At 43.9% G+C, this 20,861-nt stretch overlaps 1 pseudogene; it reads right to left on the reverse strand.

The window, feature by feature from the left end:
* LOC138540899 (vitellogenin-A2-like) overlaps positions 1-20,861 on the reverse strand; it is an 83,143-nt pseudogene that overhangs the window by 18,613 nt on the left and 43,669 nt on the right.

A 20,861-nucleotide genomic window follows, 5' to 3' on the forward strand; every position in this document is an offset into this window, starting at 1 on the left:
GTTGCTCGTCTGTCATCAGAAAGTCATCAAAAGAGAAAGTCCACTGTTCAAGAAACTAATTCTAACTGACCCTACCACAGTTATACCAAAGTAAGGTCAGGAGAATGTCTCCCTTCTCCTGATTGGCCTCCTGGCAAGGTTTCCCCTTTTCTTCAGACTTTTTGTTAATAGGCTCACTTTAAATAGTCTTTTGTTACCATCTGTACAAGTACTTGTAACTCTTTCACAAGCTCTTTGGTTTTTACCTCCTCTTCAGGTATTTTCTTCAGGGGCTCCCTTTTAACTCTCTTTTTTCTCTTTTGTTCCATACTGATATTTCTTTTGTACTTCTGTAACTTATATTTTCTTAGATGGGATATGCTTTCCTGGTGGTTAATCCCCTTCCCACTCCAAGGGTGGTTGGTGTTTCGTAATGTTTCTCTCAAGGGGTTTGCTTTCCCTTTCTTTGTAGAATTCTCCTTCTTATTTGTACCGTCTCTGCCTCTTAACATATTTGGCACTTTCCCCTCTTTCAGGTGTATTTGTGCTCTGCTCTTAATGCTCCCTCTCTTTCATGTTTACTCAGGGTTCTCTTTTTCTCATTAGAGAATCTTCCCTCTCTGATTTAGGCCCACTCTTCAGGTGAGTTACTTTCCCTCTGCAGGGTATGTGTGCCCCACTCTGAATGGTCTCTTTTCCAGCTTGCGTTGTAATTCTCTTTCTCACATTATTACAGTTCCATTTCATCAACTTAACTGTCTCGTCAATTTCACTGGAATTAATTTCTCTTGTTGCATAACGATTCCTTAGCAGCCTCGCTAGCCTCCAGATCTCCCTGTTACCTTGGAATCACCTGGAGATGTCTTCAGGGCCTCGGCTTGCTCGGGTTCTCTTCCATCGTTCCAGTTATTTTCTCTTCTTGTTTTCTCTGGTGTCCCGCTTAAGGTCATCTCTCTCTCTGTGCAAACCAGTTACACTGCGCGTAAGTGGATGTTCCCTTATTTCTCTGCGTAGTGGTTTTGGCGTTGTTGGACGGGCACCATGCCCACCATGAAGTTGTTTTGGCTATGACACAACCAGAATCTAGGTTCTCTTCTCCTCAGTTTCTCTCTCCATACCAATGCTGGGCATCCAGCATTTCGCTCTCACTTTCAGAGTAGTTCTGAAAGTTGCAGGCACTGTGGCTCTCCTTGGCTCCACCTCTCTCAGGTGTGATGCCATCAGAGGGCTTCCCCTGGTTGCGTATGCATCTCTCTGCTTTGCCTCCTCTCAGTATGTGCTCTCTTTGTAGCCTCCTCGTCTCAGTTAAATGGGGGTCTAATTTTAAAGAGACAGATCCTCTTTCTTGTTTGTAGCAGTATGTTTTAGTTTGTCTTCACCTAAGTCTCTGAATTTTATCCTGTTCGTCACCTCTGATAGTCCCATGCCACCATGGGGAATGGCTTAGAGGGTTATTCATAGGAACAGGAGCCTTTGTCCCCAAAAGTGGAGTCTCTCTCAGTAATGTCCCACTTGCCTCGACCCCTTGGGAATGGTACTGTGGAGGAGGCTCACCATCCCTAGCATCAAAGAGGGGCTCCTCCTTGGGGAGAAGGGATGAATACCTGCAATTCGTCACACTACACTGAGCAGCACGGGTTCCTTTCCCAGTCCCAGTACATGAAGCGCAATATAAGAAACAGATTTCATTTGTAGACAAAATTGATTTACTTGTCAACAATGGACATGTTTAATAGGGGCAAACAAAGAAACAATTTCATTGCAAGATTGGAAAGAAGGTACAGTGATAAGCTGAGATCAACCGTCCAGTCAGACACGGCAACTGATCAACATTTCCGGAAAGACACTATGGAGGATTTAATGGAGATTATTGTTAAATTCTGTTGACATTGGTGACACAAATAGTGCGTACCCATGCCCAAACTCATATTATCTTGGATGAATACTTTACTTTTATATCCACCTTGTAGATAGATCACTCTCTTGCAAAGTTCAGCCAAATTTCTCAATTGTAAAAGATCTATGCATGTTTGCAATTTCTATTCTCATAAGACAACCGTCACTCATGTGGAGCTATGGAAATGATTCTGCATTCTAAGCAGGACCCATGGGCCAGTAAGGACAATTTTGAATCTTGCATGATAGAAAAGACGCAAGAGGACTTCAGGACGTAGAAGAGGCTGAGAGTGGCCTTTATTGGCAGCATATCCTTTACCTACTGCAACCCCAAAAGGACGTCATATTTCTGCACAACACTAATGTGAACATTAATCCAACAGCACTGCAAACCGCTAAAATACAGAAGCAAGGGTTACATTATTATTTATTTATAGACATATATTACATGTAACATTAGCTCAATCATCTTGTGAGTACTACAATGGATATCATAGAGTGGGTGAGAGACAGAAAGAGAGTGAAGACCCTGCCAAAAAAGTGCTCTCTTTGGTTATGATGAAAGTAATATTTGGCCAATCTGGAATAGGTTGTTGGCATACTCAAGCAAAGAGTTAATTGGAGATATGACAACAAGAAGATGTAGAGTGTGGGAGTATTTGGAAGGGAAGCATTCATGTAAGGTGAGAAATGCACAAGGAACACAAGTATGAAGCAGTAGAAGCTAGAATGAACCCAAATAATTTGTTTTCAGGGACTAGGCAGGATTTATTCTTTGGCAGTGGTCCCCTTCCACATATTGGTAATTTTTAGCGTTTACTGGAGAGAACGCATAGTGTTACTGTACTAAGGAAAAGCAAAATGAGGCATGGCATTTACAGTGTGATTTGTAATGGTGAATAGCATGATTCAGGTAGTACATGGGGATAATATAGTTATGTGCTGAGAAGGGCAAGGTTAGAGGTTAGGCTGGAGGGGTGGTGCAAATGTAGGTCTTTGGTGCCATGTCCCTGGATTGGATGTGCTTTTTGACACCAGTCTTAATAGCAAAGAGTAGGTCATTTCTGTTGTAGGGATCAAGAAGTGGGAAGTAGCGGACGCATGATAAAGAGCAGTGTGAAGGGGGACTAGAGAGGTTGAGAGGTGCTTGAGAGTGCAAAGGAAGAACGAGTCGGGGGAGGTAGAGATGGCCAGGTATTGGGTGGAAAGGATTTGGAGACAAAGAGTAGGAATTTGAAGACGAGTGGCATTTCATAGAGGGGAGCCTGCGCATAATCAGTGGGAAGAGGTAGGAGATAATCAAAGGAGATTGAAGAGTGTTGACAGCAAAGGTGATTATTTTTTTGCTTGGCACAAAAGAAAAGAGGAGAGTTCCCAGCAGGAGATTGAATCATAGCCTAGTCTGGTGAGGACAAGAGTGGAAATTAAGCTTGTGGGGGTGTAGCAGGTAAGATGGGGATGGATTTTGCAGATGTTCAGGAGGTTAATCCTAGCAGCTGTATACATGATGGTAATGCACAATTGGAGTTTAAGGACCACATTTCGGAAAACCTTCAGGTATGGTGTGAGGAGTTCTAGTGGGAGGATATAGGAGAGAGGCGAAGGTGTAGGGCTTTCACAGAAAGTAGACAGCTGATTTCAGAATTAGAAGAGTTTAGCATTAGGCAACAAAGTGCCAACCAGTGACATACGGCAGCAAGCCAGATAGAAATATGAGGGAAAGGTTCGAGGATAAAGGAATGGGAGAAGAGGATTTGTATAGAATCTTAGAAATGTGGTAGAAGAAACCAAAAGACAATGTACATTTGTCTAGTGGGGAGGTGCAGGGGAATTCAAAAACAGACAGGTCCTGAACCCTGATGGACCATCAGCCGAGAGAGGGTTGCAGAGTGAGTTCCAATGTTCCAAGAGATAGAAGCATGGTAAGAAAGAAAGGAGAGGATCCGGGCCATGGCAGTGCCGTGAAAGGCAAGGATAGAGATATAGGAGAAGAATAGGATGGTCCACCAAGTCATTGGCCACCGCTGGGTCAGGAGTATAAGCACAGAGGAGCTTGCAATGGTGAGCAGTGGTGAGGAAGTTAGCCATGTGGCTAGGTGTTGTGCATGTGTAGTGACTACTGAAGACCCCAAATTGAAGGGAATCTCAGGAGCTGTTGCACTCCTGGTACTGAGTGATGCAGTTAAACAATACACAGTCATGAATTCTGTAGTAGTGAGGCAGATGCAGAGAGTCCGGAAGTAAGACTACATTGCTATATCAGCTGAAGGGATTTTCAATGATATGAAGAACAATAACACACTGCAGTAAACATGAAGATTCATTAAGTAAATGATTCAAGAATAAAGGAAAGATGATGTAATAGGTGCCAGTTTGTTGATTATTTTTGTTCAGTGAGATCAGACAGGACACAGCATAGCTTGGAAACATACGGCTGGGTGCCTGTTAAGCTAGGGTGGTGAGGGGAAATGATTGCAGAGTGGATTCAGTGGGTGTGAGGGCTAGTGGAGTGGAGGAAGAAGAAGAAGAAGGGATGGTGGTTAAGAATTCTAATTGTAAAGATTGATAGGAATATCTTATTCAGAGTGAGTCAAGGGGATGGAACAAGGCACCAGGCAGCATTTTCTAGAGTGTGTGGATGGATGAAGAGAGTGAAGAGGATGGAGAAAATATAAAGAGTTTGCAGTCTATAGAAGAGAAGAGGCGAAGAAGAGTTTCCTTTTATAATTCATAGAAGGCAAGACAGTGTTTTAGTGCCACAATGCCTATGCAGTCATATGGTCACTTAACGCTTTTCGTTCAGAATGTTGTTATAGTTCGGGGTGAGGGAATGACGGAATGAGCTAGATTGTGCTAATCAAAGGGACAGACCAGTGCTGAGTTACCATGTGAAAAGCAGTGTGTGATAGACTTGGTGTAGTGAATGGAGAGGGCTAGGATGGAAGCCCTGTCTTCAAGAAACTAGGGGAACATGGAGTCAAATTGTTATTTAAGTGGAGGAAAAGGGATGCATCTGGAAGCAGGGGCATGGAGCCTGAGAAGTGAATTCAGGAGCAGTTATGTTATGTTATGTTATGTCATGTTATGTTATGTTATGTTATGTTATGTTATGTTATGTTATGTTATGTTAATTTATAGTGCCCTCCAATACCACCCCAGGGCAGTATCCAGGCACGCACGTGGCTCTGCAAGAAAGAGGATGGGGTTGGTTAGTGAAGGAAGAATAATAACATAGGTCCAAAGCCAGGAGAAACCAGTGTCTGTGTCTTGGCTTGCAGATGGTAGGTTGCGTTCACTGGCTTGCTCTATCCACACGGGTAAGGTCCAATGCCTGGGATGTTTTCTCTGTGGCTGTTTGGTGTATTGGGGGTGTGTCTGTGTGTTTTATGTGTAGATTGCGGGTATTTATGGTTGTGCACACTGGCTTGTTGTATCTGTATGGGTAAAGTCCTATGCCTGGGATGTTTCTATGTGGTGGTTTGTCATGTTGGGGTGAGTATGTGTTTAATGCGTAGATTGTCCGGTGTTAAATATTGTGTGCACTGGCTTGTTGTGTCCGTACAGGTAAAGTCCAGTGTCTGGCTTTACTTATTGTAAGCTTGTGTTGGGTGTGTATTCGGGTATAGGTTGGCTAGCAGTCAGCATGTATAGTGTTTGGGTGGTGTGTTTGAGGAAGTAGGAGCTTGGTGTTAGTACTCTGGCTACTCGCTAAATTCTTCTATGTGGCTAATCTACACAATCCTATCTGTTGTGACAAAGGACTAATGTCCATAATTCTATCTAAGTGTAACACATTGTTCAATCTAAACTTGACCAATGGCTAAACTTCAATATTCTATTTAAGTGTGACACGTGGTCAATCTTCACTATTCTGTCTAAGTGTAACATATAACTAATCTTCACATGTCACTCTAAGTGTGATGCATGGCTGAACTTCAAAATTCTATCCAAGTGTGATGCATGGTTAATCTTCAGAGGGGTGTCAGAGGGAGTGGGCAGATATAATGCACAGAGTAGATGAAGGAGGAGAAATTGAAGTTTATCTCAAGAAAGTGCCCCAGCTGCAATTTGGCTAATTGCAGAGGGAGAATAGGAAGTGATCAGTGAGTGTGGAACCACTGAGCAGTCGACTGGTGTTAGACATGTGCAGCAGGTTGAAATAGCCCTTTAGAGTAACTAGATTCTCAATGGGTAAACTGTCCTGGAGGAGGGCAAGATCATAGAGGGAGGAATTGGGAGTGCCAGAAAGTCAGGTTGTGAAGAGTGATATGCCGTATGAGACAGTGGTGAAATCAGAAGGGGGGAGATGTATGGGAAGGAGTTTTTTGATCGATAGGCCAACTCTACTGACTTTTTGTTAGCAGAGTCCATGTTCAGGGCGGGGAAGAGTTGCAGTGCCATGGAAAGCAATCTGAGTATCTGTAATTGGCACTGCGTCGAGAGGAGGCCTTGTTGCACAGTTATTGGGCATTCCAGTACCCAGTGTGAGTAATGTAAGATGACGTCAGAGGGAGACACAAGGGATAAGTGAAGTGGGGCGGCTGTAGGTGAAGTTATTGGAGCAAGTGTGACAATGCAAATAAGTAGTTGTTTGGAGGAGGTGTAAGGACAAGGATAGACTCTTTGGAAGGATAGATCAGGCTACCATGCAGCGGTGCAGTTGGTAGTGCAGTTGGCGGTGATTAAGAGGAAGAGGATAGGTAGAAGCATGATGAAGGTGTGAAGAGAGGGACTCTGAACCATAGAGTATGTTGGTGGAGGGAGACTTAGATAAAGGCAATCAAGGTGCTAATGAACATGGCAGAGTTGAATAGCGACTAGAAATAGAATTGCAGGCCAGCATCAACCTGAAAAATGTATTAACAGGCCAGTAGAAAAGACAGAACTTAACACAGAATTGACATTATAGGTCAATTTAAACCACAGAAAGTACTAACAGGCCAGTATGGACCATGAGAGTTAACGTAAACGCTGGAACCAACCACAACACTTAAATCACAGGCTGGTAACAACTAATGAATTTAAATTACATGCCAGTAGTGACCACAAACGGGACCCTAGAGTCCAGTAGTGACCACAGAAGTTAGATTACAGGTCGTTAGTGGCCACAATTCATTATTAGCAACAGCAGGCTTTAAATTAAAAGCCACTAGCGTGCATAGAAATTAAAGTACAGGTCAGTTGAGAATACAAAGGTAAAATGATAGGTCAGAAACGAAAAAAGAACTTACAAGAAAGTAGCTACAATAAACATAAATTCACAGATCAGTAGCAAATGGAGTGCCACACCAATTACACCAGCTTGCAATTTGAATCTGGATAAGGGTGATGTCAGTCATGTCGCTGAGGGCAAAGGTGTGTAGGTGCATTGTGCAGGTTAACAGGTGTTATACTTGTGTGGCTGCCAGTTGCCTGCCCTGTTCTTCCCAACCATCAACTCCCAACTTCAGGAGAAAGGAAGGCCACATACTTATAGGTAACACTGGGCGACATTGGCCTGGGAACTTACAGGAAAGGGAACCATGTAAAGGTTGAACAGGATATGAGATAAGCTGGTGCCTAATGGGACATCACGTGGCACTGCAATAGTATCAGCAACCGTAGGAATTTAGAATGTACTTTTCAAATGAATAGATTAAATGTTACATTTTAAGAATTGATTTTTTAAATTCCAAAAGTCTTGCATAGTTCTGAAGACTGATGCTGATCAAATCCAATCATTTTGTACCTTCCAAACAGCCAAGTGTCATTCCATCAGGTTTGGAGAACTTGAACAAACCCAAAAAAGTCTGATGCTATGTCACAGTTACCATGGCAACCTTACCCGCGATGGAGATCTCCTGTTTCCAGAGTTACTGCTGCTGCTGGAAGAGCTGGAGCTGGACTGGGAGGAGACTCTTCGCCCTGAGGTTCTCTTGTTGGGATTCTGTTAAAAAGAAGTTGCGCATGCTGCTTATTTAGAAAATACTTCAAGCTCTTTTGATAGCACAGAGATTGGATTATCTTTCAGACATTAAATTAGAAATCATTGAGCTAAAGTCTTTTCGGAATGTATTGTATTGCAATTGATGAGACCCACAATCAACACGCCATCTTTCATCCACTTATTGCTGTAACCTTTACATAATAACAATACATTTCTATTTTATATTTTACTTCCTTCTCTGCCAGTTTGTCTGATTAATAGAACCACTCTTGCACCTAGTGTCTCTGACCTCCTGTTGGGTGGTCTCCCTATTACTGATGGGTAGCTTGTGCTCTCTGTAGCCAAAAAGAATGTTCTCTCTTCTTTCACAGGTCTTTCAGTTATTATGTTCTGTGCTATGGAAGGTGGTTTAATTTTCGCTGGACGCCTGGAGAGACGGTTGCTAAGGCAGGCCTATCTGTGAAGCAGCTATGTGGGATTAATTTCATATATCACCATACAATCTCTTGAGTGGAACAGATGTTACAGTTGCATCACAAAACACATAAACTACAGAAATGTCCAAAGTAACTTTGACTCTGCCACGACCAGGCGCTCTACATGGCATTGCACAATGAGCCAACTGGCATGGAAAATAAACTTTTCAGAATAATCTTTGTGATGTTCTTGGGCCTGGTATTGTGTTGCCCATAAAAACAGATGAAAGTAAAGCTCAACATATTGACCTAGTCTATCTGGAGTACTATAGTTTTTCCATAGCTGTTTATGTTGCTGTGAGAACTGTGGAATTGTGCATGTTATATATGATGTTATATATTCAGCTTCATGAGCAGTGCCTGATGGCATCCAGGTTATGGATATCCTGCTAACCACAACTGACAAAGGTCTGTTTTTTAGTGTTTGCAGGCACTGCAGGGAAAATAGTGACGGTTTTTCAGCTAACAAAGGGGTTCTCAGCATGTAATTGTTCTAAACTGGTTTGGGAGGGTGCAGAGGTTCAGGATGTACTCTCTGGTTTGTGAGGGGTTAGGAGGGATGCAGTAAATGGTACCTTGGGAGATCCTGTGGTGGCACCCTGACATCTCCCACCTTTCAACATGCTTACATGCAGATGCCCAGGCTTGTCCCATTCCCACAAATGTATATGCCCACCGAGTATATGTTGCTATGTGTTTTCTCAAATATTACAGTCAGAGGCATTTCTAAGGAAACAGAATGATATCATAGGTTCGAAAGCCTGACACATGGAATTTGTAGAGCTTTGGGATTATTTGCAATGCCTTCCATTGAAGGCTTGGGGTTTATATTTTCCACATCCGTCCAGCATCTTGAGTAATCTTCACCCTGGTGTCTCTGTCTTTATTTCTACATTACTATATGCCATCCCCCTCCCTTTCTGCAAAATTGTACTATTTCCTTCTCTTACATCAAAAGATGTCTGTTTATTTCATGGTGAAACGTTCCTTTGCCAATCCATGAATACCTTCTTTCTAAGGAATTTCCTCAGGACACACAACTAGTGAGTGGTGGGATAACACATCTTCCCATGATGGTGTTTCATGTAACCTTCCAAGCAAACACACACTGTGATAGTGGGTACCTTTGCAGCAGACCACAGTCTGTTCCTGTGCTATGCTGCATGGTGCTAAATTGAGCTCAGACCATGCTGGTGCCGCTCGCCATTACGAACAATGGCTGGTTCTTCTTACTGCACTTGGCATTGGTAGTCCTGTACATCCTCTCACATGCTATTAACTAAAAGTCGCAAAGTAGAGCATGGACTCGGTCAGAAAAGGTGCTTATAGCCCTTCCCACCTTCTGTGTGCCTGGAGCAGCTGAAACCATTCAAAGTACCTGTTCAGCGCCCCACATGATTTACACTATTAAATCCCAAATCAGACGTGATTCACCCAAATACATGTTGAATGAAAACTTACCGCATTTCTGTTTGTTGGGTTGAATCGAAGCTCATAAATCTCAGGAGTGTTCTGAATGCAAAAAAAGAAGATTGTTATTGTTTTAGAAGTGTGTGAGGTGCAGGCCATCTAACAAATTCTGCAGACTTAAAACCAATTTCCATGGGGTCGGTAAATGAGCAAAGGTTCATGAATGCTGGCACATCTTTTTCTCTGCACAGGGGAGAAACTGATCAGCAAGTTAATGCATCTGTGCTGGGAATGGCACAGGAACATGTGACTACGCAGGGTTACGTGCCTTTCACCATAAAGGACATAGGCAGTCATTGATGATGTGTGTCATATAACCATGCACATGGCCGAGAACTGTAATGGATTCTGCCATGAAAACCATGGTCAAGGAAATCTGCAGAAATCTAGCTGGTGCACATGGAACAGAAGAGTGATTCCCAAAGAACAGCATAAAGATTCCCCACAAGGTGTCGTACACTCTACATGGAAAAATGGTTCATTGGTTTCACAGTCTGTATTCACACATACTGAGCACATATCTCACAGTATTGCACTGCTCTTAAAAGATGGCAGCCCAAATGCGGGCTATCCACACTCTGTACAGGGCTCTGCTGCTCTCGAGCTAGGCCCCCGCTTTGAACAATAAAAATAAAACTGTGCAGGAAATCATCATCGCTATAGAATGTGTCCATGCATTTCTTACACCTCCACCTCATTCAGACTGAAAGCTTTTGTGTTATAAATAGGTGTACACTTACAATTTCACAATATTTGATGTCACATTTTGTCTAACCCCACAAAAAATAAGTTCAAGCACACTGGAAGAATTTCCTCTACCTCATCCAAGTAAATTTCCTTTCACAGTATTATTGTCTCTAGACATCCCTTTTCCTCTTAATCACCACAAAATGCAAACATGTTTCTTCATTTGCCGAGTCCACTTATACTCCCAACAGTTCTTCCTAATAAATTAGCGTTCATTTTCAGTTAATGCCTGAGGAAGAGGCCATCTGATCATGAAGGTTAGCAGATGCAAATAGTAATGAACCTAATGAGGTCATCCTCTATGTAAGATCTTGCACCGTTTTTGATATTTTAAAAAGAAACAACAACCAGGTCTTTCACAGAAATTAGGACATTTAAACTTAGCTCATGATTTGTTTATAAAAAAGCCTACCCGTTTCCTGGCAGACTCGTTGCTGCTACTGCTGCTGCTGCTGCTGCTGGCACTGCTAATGCTCCATTGCTTCTTACGGTCCTGCTGGTGCTGCTGTTGCTTTCCATGGCGAGCACTTGTTCTATGACCTCTGTGTCTGCTCTCATTGCTACTGCTACTGCTGCTGCTGCTGCTACTGCTGCTGCTACCACCCCGATTGCCAGGAGTCCTTTCTTTGTTGCTCTTATTTTGATGATGCTGATTCCTGTTTCCATGGCGAGCACTTTGCTGGCTGCTGCTACTACTACTGCTACTGCTACTGCTGCTGCTGCTACTACTGCTACTATGGCTACTGCTGCTGCTGCTACTGCTGCTCTGTCTTCGGTGCTTATCTGCCTCTCTGTCATTTCGTTTTTTTTGCTGACTGCTGCTAGACGGGCTGCTGGATGATGATGAGGAGGAGGAGGAGGAAGAGCTGGATGAACTAGAGGAGCGCCGCTGCTTTCGATTCGTTGCCACCTCTGCCACATTTGGTACCACTTCTTTGTGAGGTTTAACGTGTTTCTGCTTCTTTTGCTTTAAGCTTCCATTTCTCACCTGTAAATAAAATGCCAATAGATTATCTTCCGTTACCTCTGAATAAAGGTGAACATTATATCCACTTGTTTTAATCTAGCTGAACTGCAGAAAACCTCATCTTTAATTGCTCTAGCAAACAAGATCATGTTATGTTTCATACAACATATTTTAAAGCGTGCTGTACAGAATAACATAATTCAAACTGAGCTTTAAAAAATAGGTTTTAGAGATTCAAACCCAGTGTTAGAGCAGCTGAGCATGTCTCACATTTTCCAATCATAATAGTAAAGGCCTAATTTGAAAAATACCTAATTATTAGTTGAGGTGTGAAAATGTATCACATCATCATATATGCAATAAAAATGTATTTCTTGAGAGGTATTGCCTATTTTGGATTGAATTCAAAGGTGCTAGTCTGTCTGGTAGTAAAGTATTGCTGTATAAACCTGCCTTAAATTAGGAATTTTATCTTTAAAAATCTGAGGACAGAATTATCGTTTTTAAGATTGCCTTTCCGAAAAGCTCCAATATTTATCAATTTATTAAATGTAGTTTGGTAATTATTTTATTTTACAAAACGTAACTTTCACTTTCATTTGGTCAAGTGTAAGCTTCCTCCACAGGACTAGTGGTGTAGATGTGGTCACAATTCTTTTTGTTCTAAAATGCATTAATTGGCAGACCAGTTCAGGCCAATCCTAATTTATTCATGTAAGGATGTGTAGTGATTAGCAAAATGAATCCAATACAGAAAGGTGTGACGCAAATACCCTTAGGGCTCTGGAAATTGGCCTGACAAGTTGATGTTGATATTGATATTTTATTTCTATTGCGCTCGTTCACAAGTGTTTCAGAGCGCGACAAGGCAAGGGAGGGGAACAGGGGAGAACAAAAATAACGATCTTACTAGGCCCAGTGGCATTGAGAACGAGCAAGTTCATGGGAAAGGGGGAGGGGAAAAGTGCATGGAAGGGGTGAGAAGTGGAAAGTGCGGGGCAAAGGAGAAACAGATAAATAATAATAAATAAATAATAAGGCAACAAACAGTGGTAGTGCAGCCAGCAATTCACAAGTTCTGTGATTAAGGCAGCAGACAGGGTAGGTCTGATAAATGCAGGAGGAAAAAGGGGGTGACTGTATGGGTACAGATACAGACACCAGTGCAAGGGGTAGCCCGGAGGCAGTGTGGGGGGGTGGGTGACAGGGTGAGCAGGTACCTGGGCCCAGAGGACAGAGGGTGGCCAGGTGCACGAGAGAACAGATCAGCAGGGGAGAGGGGGAGCGAAGGCAGAAGCAAAGAGGAAGGTCTACAGGTGCTTCCGGAACCGGAGATGGTTCTCCTCAAGTTTTAGAGTGGCAGGGAGGCTGTTCCAGATGGAGGCCCCAGCCAAAGACAGAGCTCTACCCCCAGCTTGTTTCTTTGAAAAACGACTGACCCTGAGGGAGTTAGAGGTAGAAGAGCGAAGAGCTCGAGGGGGGAGGTATTTATAGAGGGATAACTGAAGGTATTTTGGACCCAGGCCCCAGAAAGCCTTGTGGACAATTCAGAGGGTTTTGAATTTAATCCTTGCATCCACTGAGAGCCAATTGAGAGATATCAGAGATTGAGAGATACGATCCCAGGGCTTGAGGCCAAGGGCAAGTCTCACAGTCCTGTTCTGGATTAGTTACAGAGGGCAGAGAGTAGAGGCAGGTAGATTTACAAAGAAGCTGTTACAAAAGTCCAATCTAGAGAGAACCAGAGCTTGGGAGACCATGAACTTCTGGGGGAAGGAGAGGAAAGGAAGAGTACCTCTGAAGAGGTGCAGTAGGAAGTTTGACTTTTTAGAGACCTCAGAGATGTGGGCGGAGAAGGAAAGTGCGGAGTCAAAGAAGACCCTGAGGTTCTTAGCCTTGCAGGTGGGGGTAGGAGGAGAGCCATGTGAAGCCGGCCAGAGAGTGAGGGCAAAGGATGGCGAAGGAGTGCCGATGAGAAGGATCTCTGTCTTGCTGGCATTCAGACAAAGATCATTAGTGGCACACCAGTCTTGAATGGCAGTTAAGCAATCAGAGATGAGAGGAGGTTGCCGAAGGCAGCCTGAAAATGAGTTGATTTTCATCAGCGTACCACTGGAAATCTAAGCAGAAAATGGCAATGCAGTGGGCGAGTGTTGCCAGGTATTGGTTGAAAAGCCAGGGCGACAGGGTAGACCCCTGGAGAACACCACAGGTAGAGAGGAAGATAGATGACAGGAAGGACCCAAGTTAGACGTGGGAAGGTCGATAAGAGAGCAAAGAAGTCAGCCAGGCCAGAGCCTGATCAGTGATACCCAGGCTATCACTGAGACGGTTGAGCAGGATGGGATGTTTGACCGTGTTGCAGGCAGTGGAGAGATCAAGGAGGATGAGGACAGAGGGAATGTTAGAGTCAAGGTTGGCGAGCAGATCTTCACGGAGTTCAGGAGAGCAGTTTCCGTGCTTCTGGAGCTCTGAAGCCAGATTGGTGGTCATGGAGACAGCCAACAGAATCGGAATGAAGGTTAAGCTGAGAGATGGCCAACTTTTCCAGCAGTTTGCCAAGAAAGGGAGAAATGGAAATTGGCCGATAGTTAGCCAGACAAGAACGATCAGTTGTGGGTTTCTTGAGAAGAGCATGCACAAGGGAGTGCTTCAGAGGGGAGGGGAAGGATCCTGAGGTAAAGGAGTGGTTGCAAAAGTCAGCAAGGGCAGGAGCGAAGGTGTCAATGTGGTCCTTGATGGTTTTAGAGGAACAGGGATGAACCTGTTTTGATGAGGCTTTCATAGATCGGACTTGTCTAGCGACCTTATCAGGGGAGAAAAGAGGAAAGGACAAGAAGGAGGGTGGGGGGTGGCTGAAGGAGGGTCAGCAAGCACAGACAGAGAAGGGAGAGGAGGAGGAGGGGCGGAGAGGGTGGACAGGATGTCCTGGGTTTTTTAGATAAAGTGATAGGCAAGGGCATTGCAAAGAGCCTGGGTGGCAACAGGAGGGGTAGAGTTTGGCTGAGTTGTTAGATGCCGCAGAGACATGAGCTTGAATGTGGACTCTCTTCTTGGTGAGGACAGAGAGTTGGTATTGCCTTTGGAGCAGGCAACAGGCCAGTTTGTCAGAGGATGAACAAGAAGCCCTCCATTTCCTCTCAGGTGCCCTACACTTACGTTTAAGTGTACGTAGGTCAAAGTCATACTAGGAATTGCACTTGGCTTTGGACTTCAAACAGATCCTCATGAAAGGGGCGAGAGTAGAGCAGAGACAGGACTGTGTCAGAATGTGAGACAGCCAGAGGTGGAGGGGGGAGAGAAGGTGGCCGCAAAAGCCTCAACTGACACACGCTTCATGGGCCGGAAGTGCGAGAAGGTAGGTGGCAGTGTTGGGGTAGGCTTGGCTTGGGGAAAAGAGAGGGAGAGATGAGAGGAGAGGAGGGAGTGATCACTCCAGGAGAGAAGAGTGGTCAGAGGGATGGAGAGGGGGAGGTCAGAGGAGATCAAAAAATTTAGTGTGTGCCCTGCAGAGTGAGTCGGGCCAGAGGGGAGGATGGACAGGGAGAGGGTGTTACAGAGGTCATGGAAGAGTACAGTTAAACTCAGTTAAACTGGGCAATCAGTTCATAAACTTCACCTGGGTGAAAGTCACAATGTAACATGTTGGGGCTTGAACATGTGATTCTGAGCATGCCCAGAACTAAGCACTGGCTCCTAAACCAGCTGCTATAGTTGGCTTCCATAACTAGCCAGTGGTTGTAGTGGCGGTCCTGGCTCATGTAGAGACCAGGATGAATTGTGGATGCCTAATACCACTGCACACTCTCTCCTCAGCTATGGTTCTGCAGTAAGTCTCTACAGGAACTTAACTGAATGAATAGAGAGTATTCACAGAATTAGCTCACAAAGCCTCAGCTTTGACAATGATTCCAGGGAATATTAAAAGTCATGTACAGAAGACAAGTGGTTGTATGTCACTAGGACAGAGACCAGTCAGAAGAGAATTCCTTTTTGGACAGTTCCTGGGAGATCCTGCAAGGTCAGCAGCAATCGATGTGGATGTAAAAAACATTTACCTTATAATCCTCGTCAATTCCCAGAATCTTCTTCAGCTTCATTTGAACCACAGAGTCTTCAAGTTCTTCATCTTGGTTTCCCTCCATGGTTACCATGGTGAGAATCTTAGATGCTGCCTTTGGTCCTGCCTGGATCTCCAGCAGTATCTTGTCGATGGCAGCTTCTGTACGTGCTGGAAACAGAATGAGCATTGCATTATGTCATGCTCTACTACCATCAGCTGCTTTCATGCTTTCCAGGGTTCACATAAAGAATGAAGGAATGTGGATTTTCTTTCAGCAACAATCTTACCTGGCTTTATGATGATCTTAGCTTCATGTTCTCCAACTACTTTGTAGAGAGGTGTATTGCGAAGGAATGCTGCACTTTGTGCTTTGGTCTCAAGGCAGGTTTGGAAACCAAAAGTGGTTACCTTGGCACATTTACGATAGGCGATTTGACTCACTGCCGCAGTACGGTGACTTCCTTCCTCCGTAGAGTAGGCATACTTCTTGGACATCAGTTCTGAGGATACATCCTGTATTAAACAAAGACAAGGACGCTCACAGGTTAGACCTTTTTGGTAAAAGATATCAACTTGCTCAATATGTCTGGTGGCTGTTGTTGACATTATGATGTCTTTGGACACAACTAGAAGACCTCTGTTAAGTCTGTAAAGAGAACATCATTATTGCATCAGGTCACTGATATTTGTGTCTAACGTTTTCTAATACACTCTATTGAGATGCGTACAAACAGCAAATATCTGTAAGTAAACAGAGTAATAATAAACACAGTACCCTATGTTGCCACCAAGGATTTAGGTAAACACAGTGCATTCATTTTGGCAGGAGGGACTAAGAGGTTCCCAATCACTTTTATCTGGCTGTTAAATAGTCTGCACCTAAAGCATGCAGAAATGCAAGGAGAAATGTCAGCAAATGCATAGGCATCTGGAGACATGCAAGGCCAAATCTCTTTTGCAGCACAAATGCAAGATTGACATTCTTTGGGTAAAGCAAATGGTACTTCTGTGCTGCAGCTAATTACCATAGGAATACTGCGTTCTTCTGAGCACTTTCCTACTGCAGGTAAGAAAAAGGGACAGTGTAAAGTACAAAATAAACAGGTCATGATCTGATAGTTGAAATAGAACTGCCAGTACTTCATTTCTCAGTTTTTCTCTTTTTTGCTATTTTGATGCATGTGCAGAGGACGGCAGGGAGTTGTGTGTCCCACATATATACAACATAGGCAGCTGTGAATCGAGCGTGCATCGGTACTGTCATGGCTGCAGCCAGACACTGTGCCACTCATACTATATTAATAGGTGGGTAGCACAACTGAGTGCCACTGCTCATAAAGGAAGTAAGCAAAGCAAATGAGACTTTTTTGGTAAGGAAATAGTATGGAAGTGCACACTCCATGTGCTGACTGTACTGCTGGGCCTACAGTGGTGGTAAAAAGGCATGTGAACAACAATAATTAAGTGTACTTTTAGCACTGGAAACTATGAGCCGTGATGAGCTGAAGTAGCTATGATGCAGATTGGAGTTCAACATGACTGCCTCAGAGAGAGCTTTAAAATCAAATTGTCTGAGGAAGAAGAGCCTTTAGAATAATGTTGCATTAATCAACACTGTGGGGGGTGGGATTTGCTGGCAATGACTCGCCCTCCTGAGCCATGGTAGGCCTAAGCAAAGCCAGGGCTTCAGCGCGGGCATAGGTCCGTTACCGACCACCCACCATAGCACTGATTAATGATATTAGCAGTGCAAGCATGATTATCTTTGAAAAAACAAGATGGTCATCACACAATGTAGGATAGGGTAGAAGTCCCTTTTCGATGTAGATGCCCACCAGGAACAGGAGTCAGAGCAGGTGGCTAAAAAGGTGGCAGAATGGCTGGTAAGTAGGTAAGTGCGAAGTTTGAGGGTAGAGATATTGGAGGTGAGCGCATGGCAGAGATGGGGGAAGTTGGACAGGCTGAGTACTAAATAAATGGTGTTATTGGGTGAGGTGTGGTGCCAGAGCTTTAAAGGAACCTGAGCTTATGCCTTTGGTGCAAGTTCGTTTTTCTAGCCTCCTAATTGGTTGGGGCCATGCCCCTGTGTGTTACATTTTCCATCATTAACCATCAGTTAATTGGGCCGGTGAACAAATGGTTGGAGACTGAAGAGGTGAGCATGGGAGAGTATGGTGTGGATTTAACAATCAAATCTAAATTTAGAAACGTGTCCCTCTTCGGAGAAGACTGATTTCTAACCTGGTCGAAAAGGGACAGATGCTGGATAGATCCACCACCCACTATGGAGCTTACCATCATGCTGGCAGCTTCCGCCAAGGACTTTCCAGTTGTCTCAAAGTGTTTCTTGAGAATGTTTGGCACTGCTCCTTGTGGTAAAAGGGGGGTCTTTTTAGCTGCATCCAAGTCTTCTACGTTCCTCGTAACAGCAAACACCTGAGCCCTGAGAATACAATATTAGAAATAGGTCAAAAGGTGCCGGGACATTTAAGACATTCTAATTTGGGCTTCTCTGACTGACGGCATTTTTAGTCAAATACAAAAATGTTGAGTTTGTCACATTCATAAACAACATGCCACAGTTAAACAGGGACTCCTGAAACAACATAACTGAGGAACTATATACTAACAGACATCATAGAGAAAAATGCCATAATATTGAAACAGAACTCTTTGCAAGTTTATATACATTTAAAGTGATTGCCAAGTGCATGAGGTGTCCTTTAACCCCTTAAATGCTAAAGGTGAATATGCTTACCTTGCAACAAAGATTTCATTCTCCTGCTGGCATGGCGTAGTCTCCACTTTGATGTTTTGGGATTTCATGTCTATCTTGGCTCTGAACCTCATTGGGACATTGGTGCGGAGTTTGGCATGAACCTCAATTCCAGTCTGGATCAGGTGGGTGTTGATTCCCATCACTGCCACTGTGTGTGCAGACATGCTGAAAGAGACATTCAAAGCACATGTGTGACATGGAAATCTGATTTGCATATAAGGAAACTATATGGTTTGATTTTGGTGGGCTGTGATTAACCTACAACAGAACCATGTCCAATGATTGTACTTTCTGGTTATGGCGATGCATACTTCCCAAACGCTCTAAAGTACACCTGTGTTGAATGCCATATCATTCTGTATGGATGGGTATTATATCACTGCATATTAGAGCTTCAAACGAAAGTTATGGCACTTTAGAATTGAATTAGTAGGGCTGGGCGAACTTCCCCAAAAGTGAATCTTGAAAATTTTGCAGGTTACCGATTCAAACCTTCTGTGATCTGCAAATATGAATCTGTCATTCTAAGAGCCCCTCTGCGCCCTCCTAACGAACCCCTCTGTCCCACTTTGAACGCCCCCAGAGCTTCCCATGGACTGCACCCAACAGCGCCCAAAGAAGAGTTTTTATTTTATTCCTTTTTACAGCTCAACCGAGTTGGAAATAGTAAAAATATTTTAAATGTCCCTTTTCCCCCTGTGGGTCGTGAAGGCACCATTTATTATTTGTATTATTATTATGGTATTTATTGAGCGCAGACCTGGCTTCGAGAAGCAACATGGCGCTTTAAAAAGGTGTACAGCAGTACAGATACATGACAGAGCACTTTACAGAGGTTTACAACAGTACAGATGCATAACAGAGTGATTTTCAGAGATAACAAAGCAGATATACAGTCGGGATATTGGATACAGATGGGCACATCAGAGGGGTACAGCTGTACCATGTGGCTGGGAGGAGAGGGGCAGGCGGCCTCTAGCAAGTCGATGGCCCGAGGGGCGATGTGATGGTGTATGTGTTGAGGCAGAGAGATTACCTGAAGAGGTAGGTCTTGAGTTCTTTTCTGAATTGTAGTAGCATTGGGGTCAATCTGATGCTGACAGGGAGGAATTTCCATATTGTTGGGGTATAGGCAGAGAAGGCTTGTTTTCTGGTCCTTTCCTTTTTGCAGCGGCGGATTTCAAGACTGCACATGTCCTGGCTTCCTGGTGATATGCTGTCCTCCGGAGATGCTGAGATTCTCGCAAGGTAGCTTGGTTACTTATGGGCGACTGCCTTATAGATGATCTAGCAAAACTTGAAGGTGATTCGTGCATGCAGTGGGAGCCAGTGAAGGCCAAAGAGGGAGGAGGTGATATGGTTGTATCTGTGTAGGCCCTTGATGAGGTGTGCAGCCGTGTGTAGGACACTCTCAGGGGCACAAGGGAGGACGGGATGCCTTTGAGGAGTGCACTGCCCCATCCAGGTGGAATAGGACCAGTGCTTGAACGGTGAATCTAAAGCTGTCTGGAGGGAGGAAGGTTTTGACTTTTTACAGGAGGGAGAGCTGATACCAAGCTGTCTGAGTTTTCTTAGCTATGTGTGTCTTGAAGGAGAGGTGTTTGCCAATATGGAACCCAAGGGATTTGGTGTATGAGGTGAGCTCAGGTGTGAATCCCTTAGAATTCATGGTTGATAGCCAGGCCAATATGTCTGGGTGTTTGGTGTTGTTGGTGAGGAGTAGGAATTTGGCCTTGGAGGGGTTGAGTTTCAAGTATGCACTGGGCATTCCTCCCTTGTAAGGCCCTAATTTCTTATCCTATTTCCTCTGACCGTACAGGCATACTCATGAGCTATTCAAAGCACAAAGTGGCAACGACTGGGCACCTTTTCATACAGAACAGGATGCTACTTCAGAAATGTCAAACTAATCGTTTTTCTGTTCCTAAAACCATTTCCCAGGCCACTTAATGATATTCAAAGGAAAGCAGGTCACTTTTTTTTATGCTACACCGAGTGGTGCTACAAAGCTTCTTTCAAAGTATTTTTTTCCAGAGCATCAGAGAAGGGAACCGAGGCACCTGAGGATATTGGGATTTGAGCACAGGTTTTTTGATCCAACAACCATCTCTTAGACATCAGACCACATCTTGGCTTATTGATAGAACACATCATGGGCAGTCACGGGTTGTGTCCAACCTATGGTTGGCTTGGTCATCATAACTGGTGAATGTGTCTGCTTTTTATTTTTTGCTCTGAAAACAAAACGTTATTTCAAGTGAAGGTTGTTCTGTGAATCTTTAAAATGTTATTAAAGAAGGTTATCTATAACTCGAGTAGGTTTTTTGTTATTTGTTTATTTTGATTTAATGATCTACACTAACATACCTGCAGTGGCCACTGTAGACACTTGGTCTGGGGCATGACCTTTGGCCATGAAGAGTGCACCTCAAAGAGTCATAAATTACCCACTGGATCTGGCCGTTGGCCATGCCCAGCAAACCCTTTGCCAGTGCGTGGCATCTGGCAATGCCCTGGCCACCTCAAAGAGAGCCAATGGGCCCACTTGTCATGGCTAG

This window comes from Ambystoma mexicanum, chromosome 1q (assembly GCF_040938575.1).
Source record: "Ambystoma mexicanum isolate Mex_15411 chromosome 1q, UKY_AmexF1_1, whole genome shotgun sequence".
Classification (NCBI taxonomy): Eukaryota; Metazoa; Chordata; class Amphibia; order Caudata; family Ambystomatidae; genus Ambystoma; species Ambystoma mexicanum.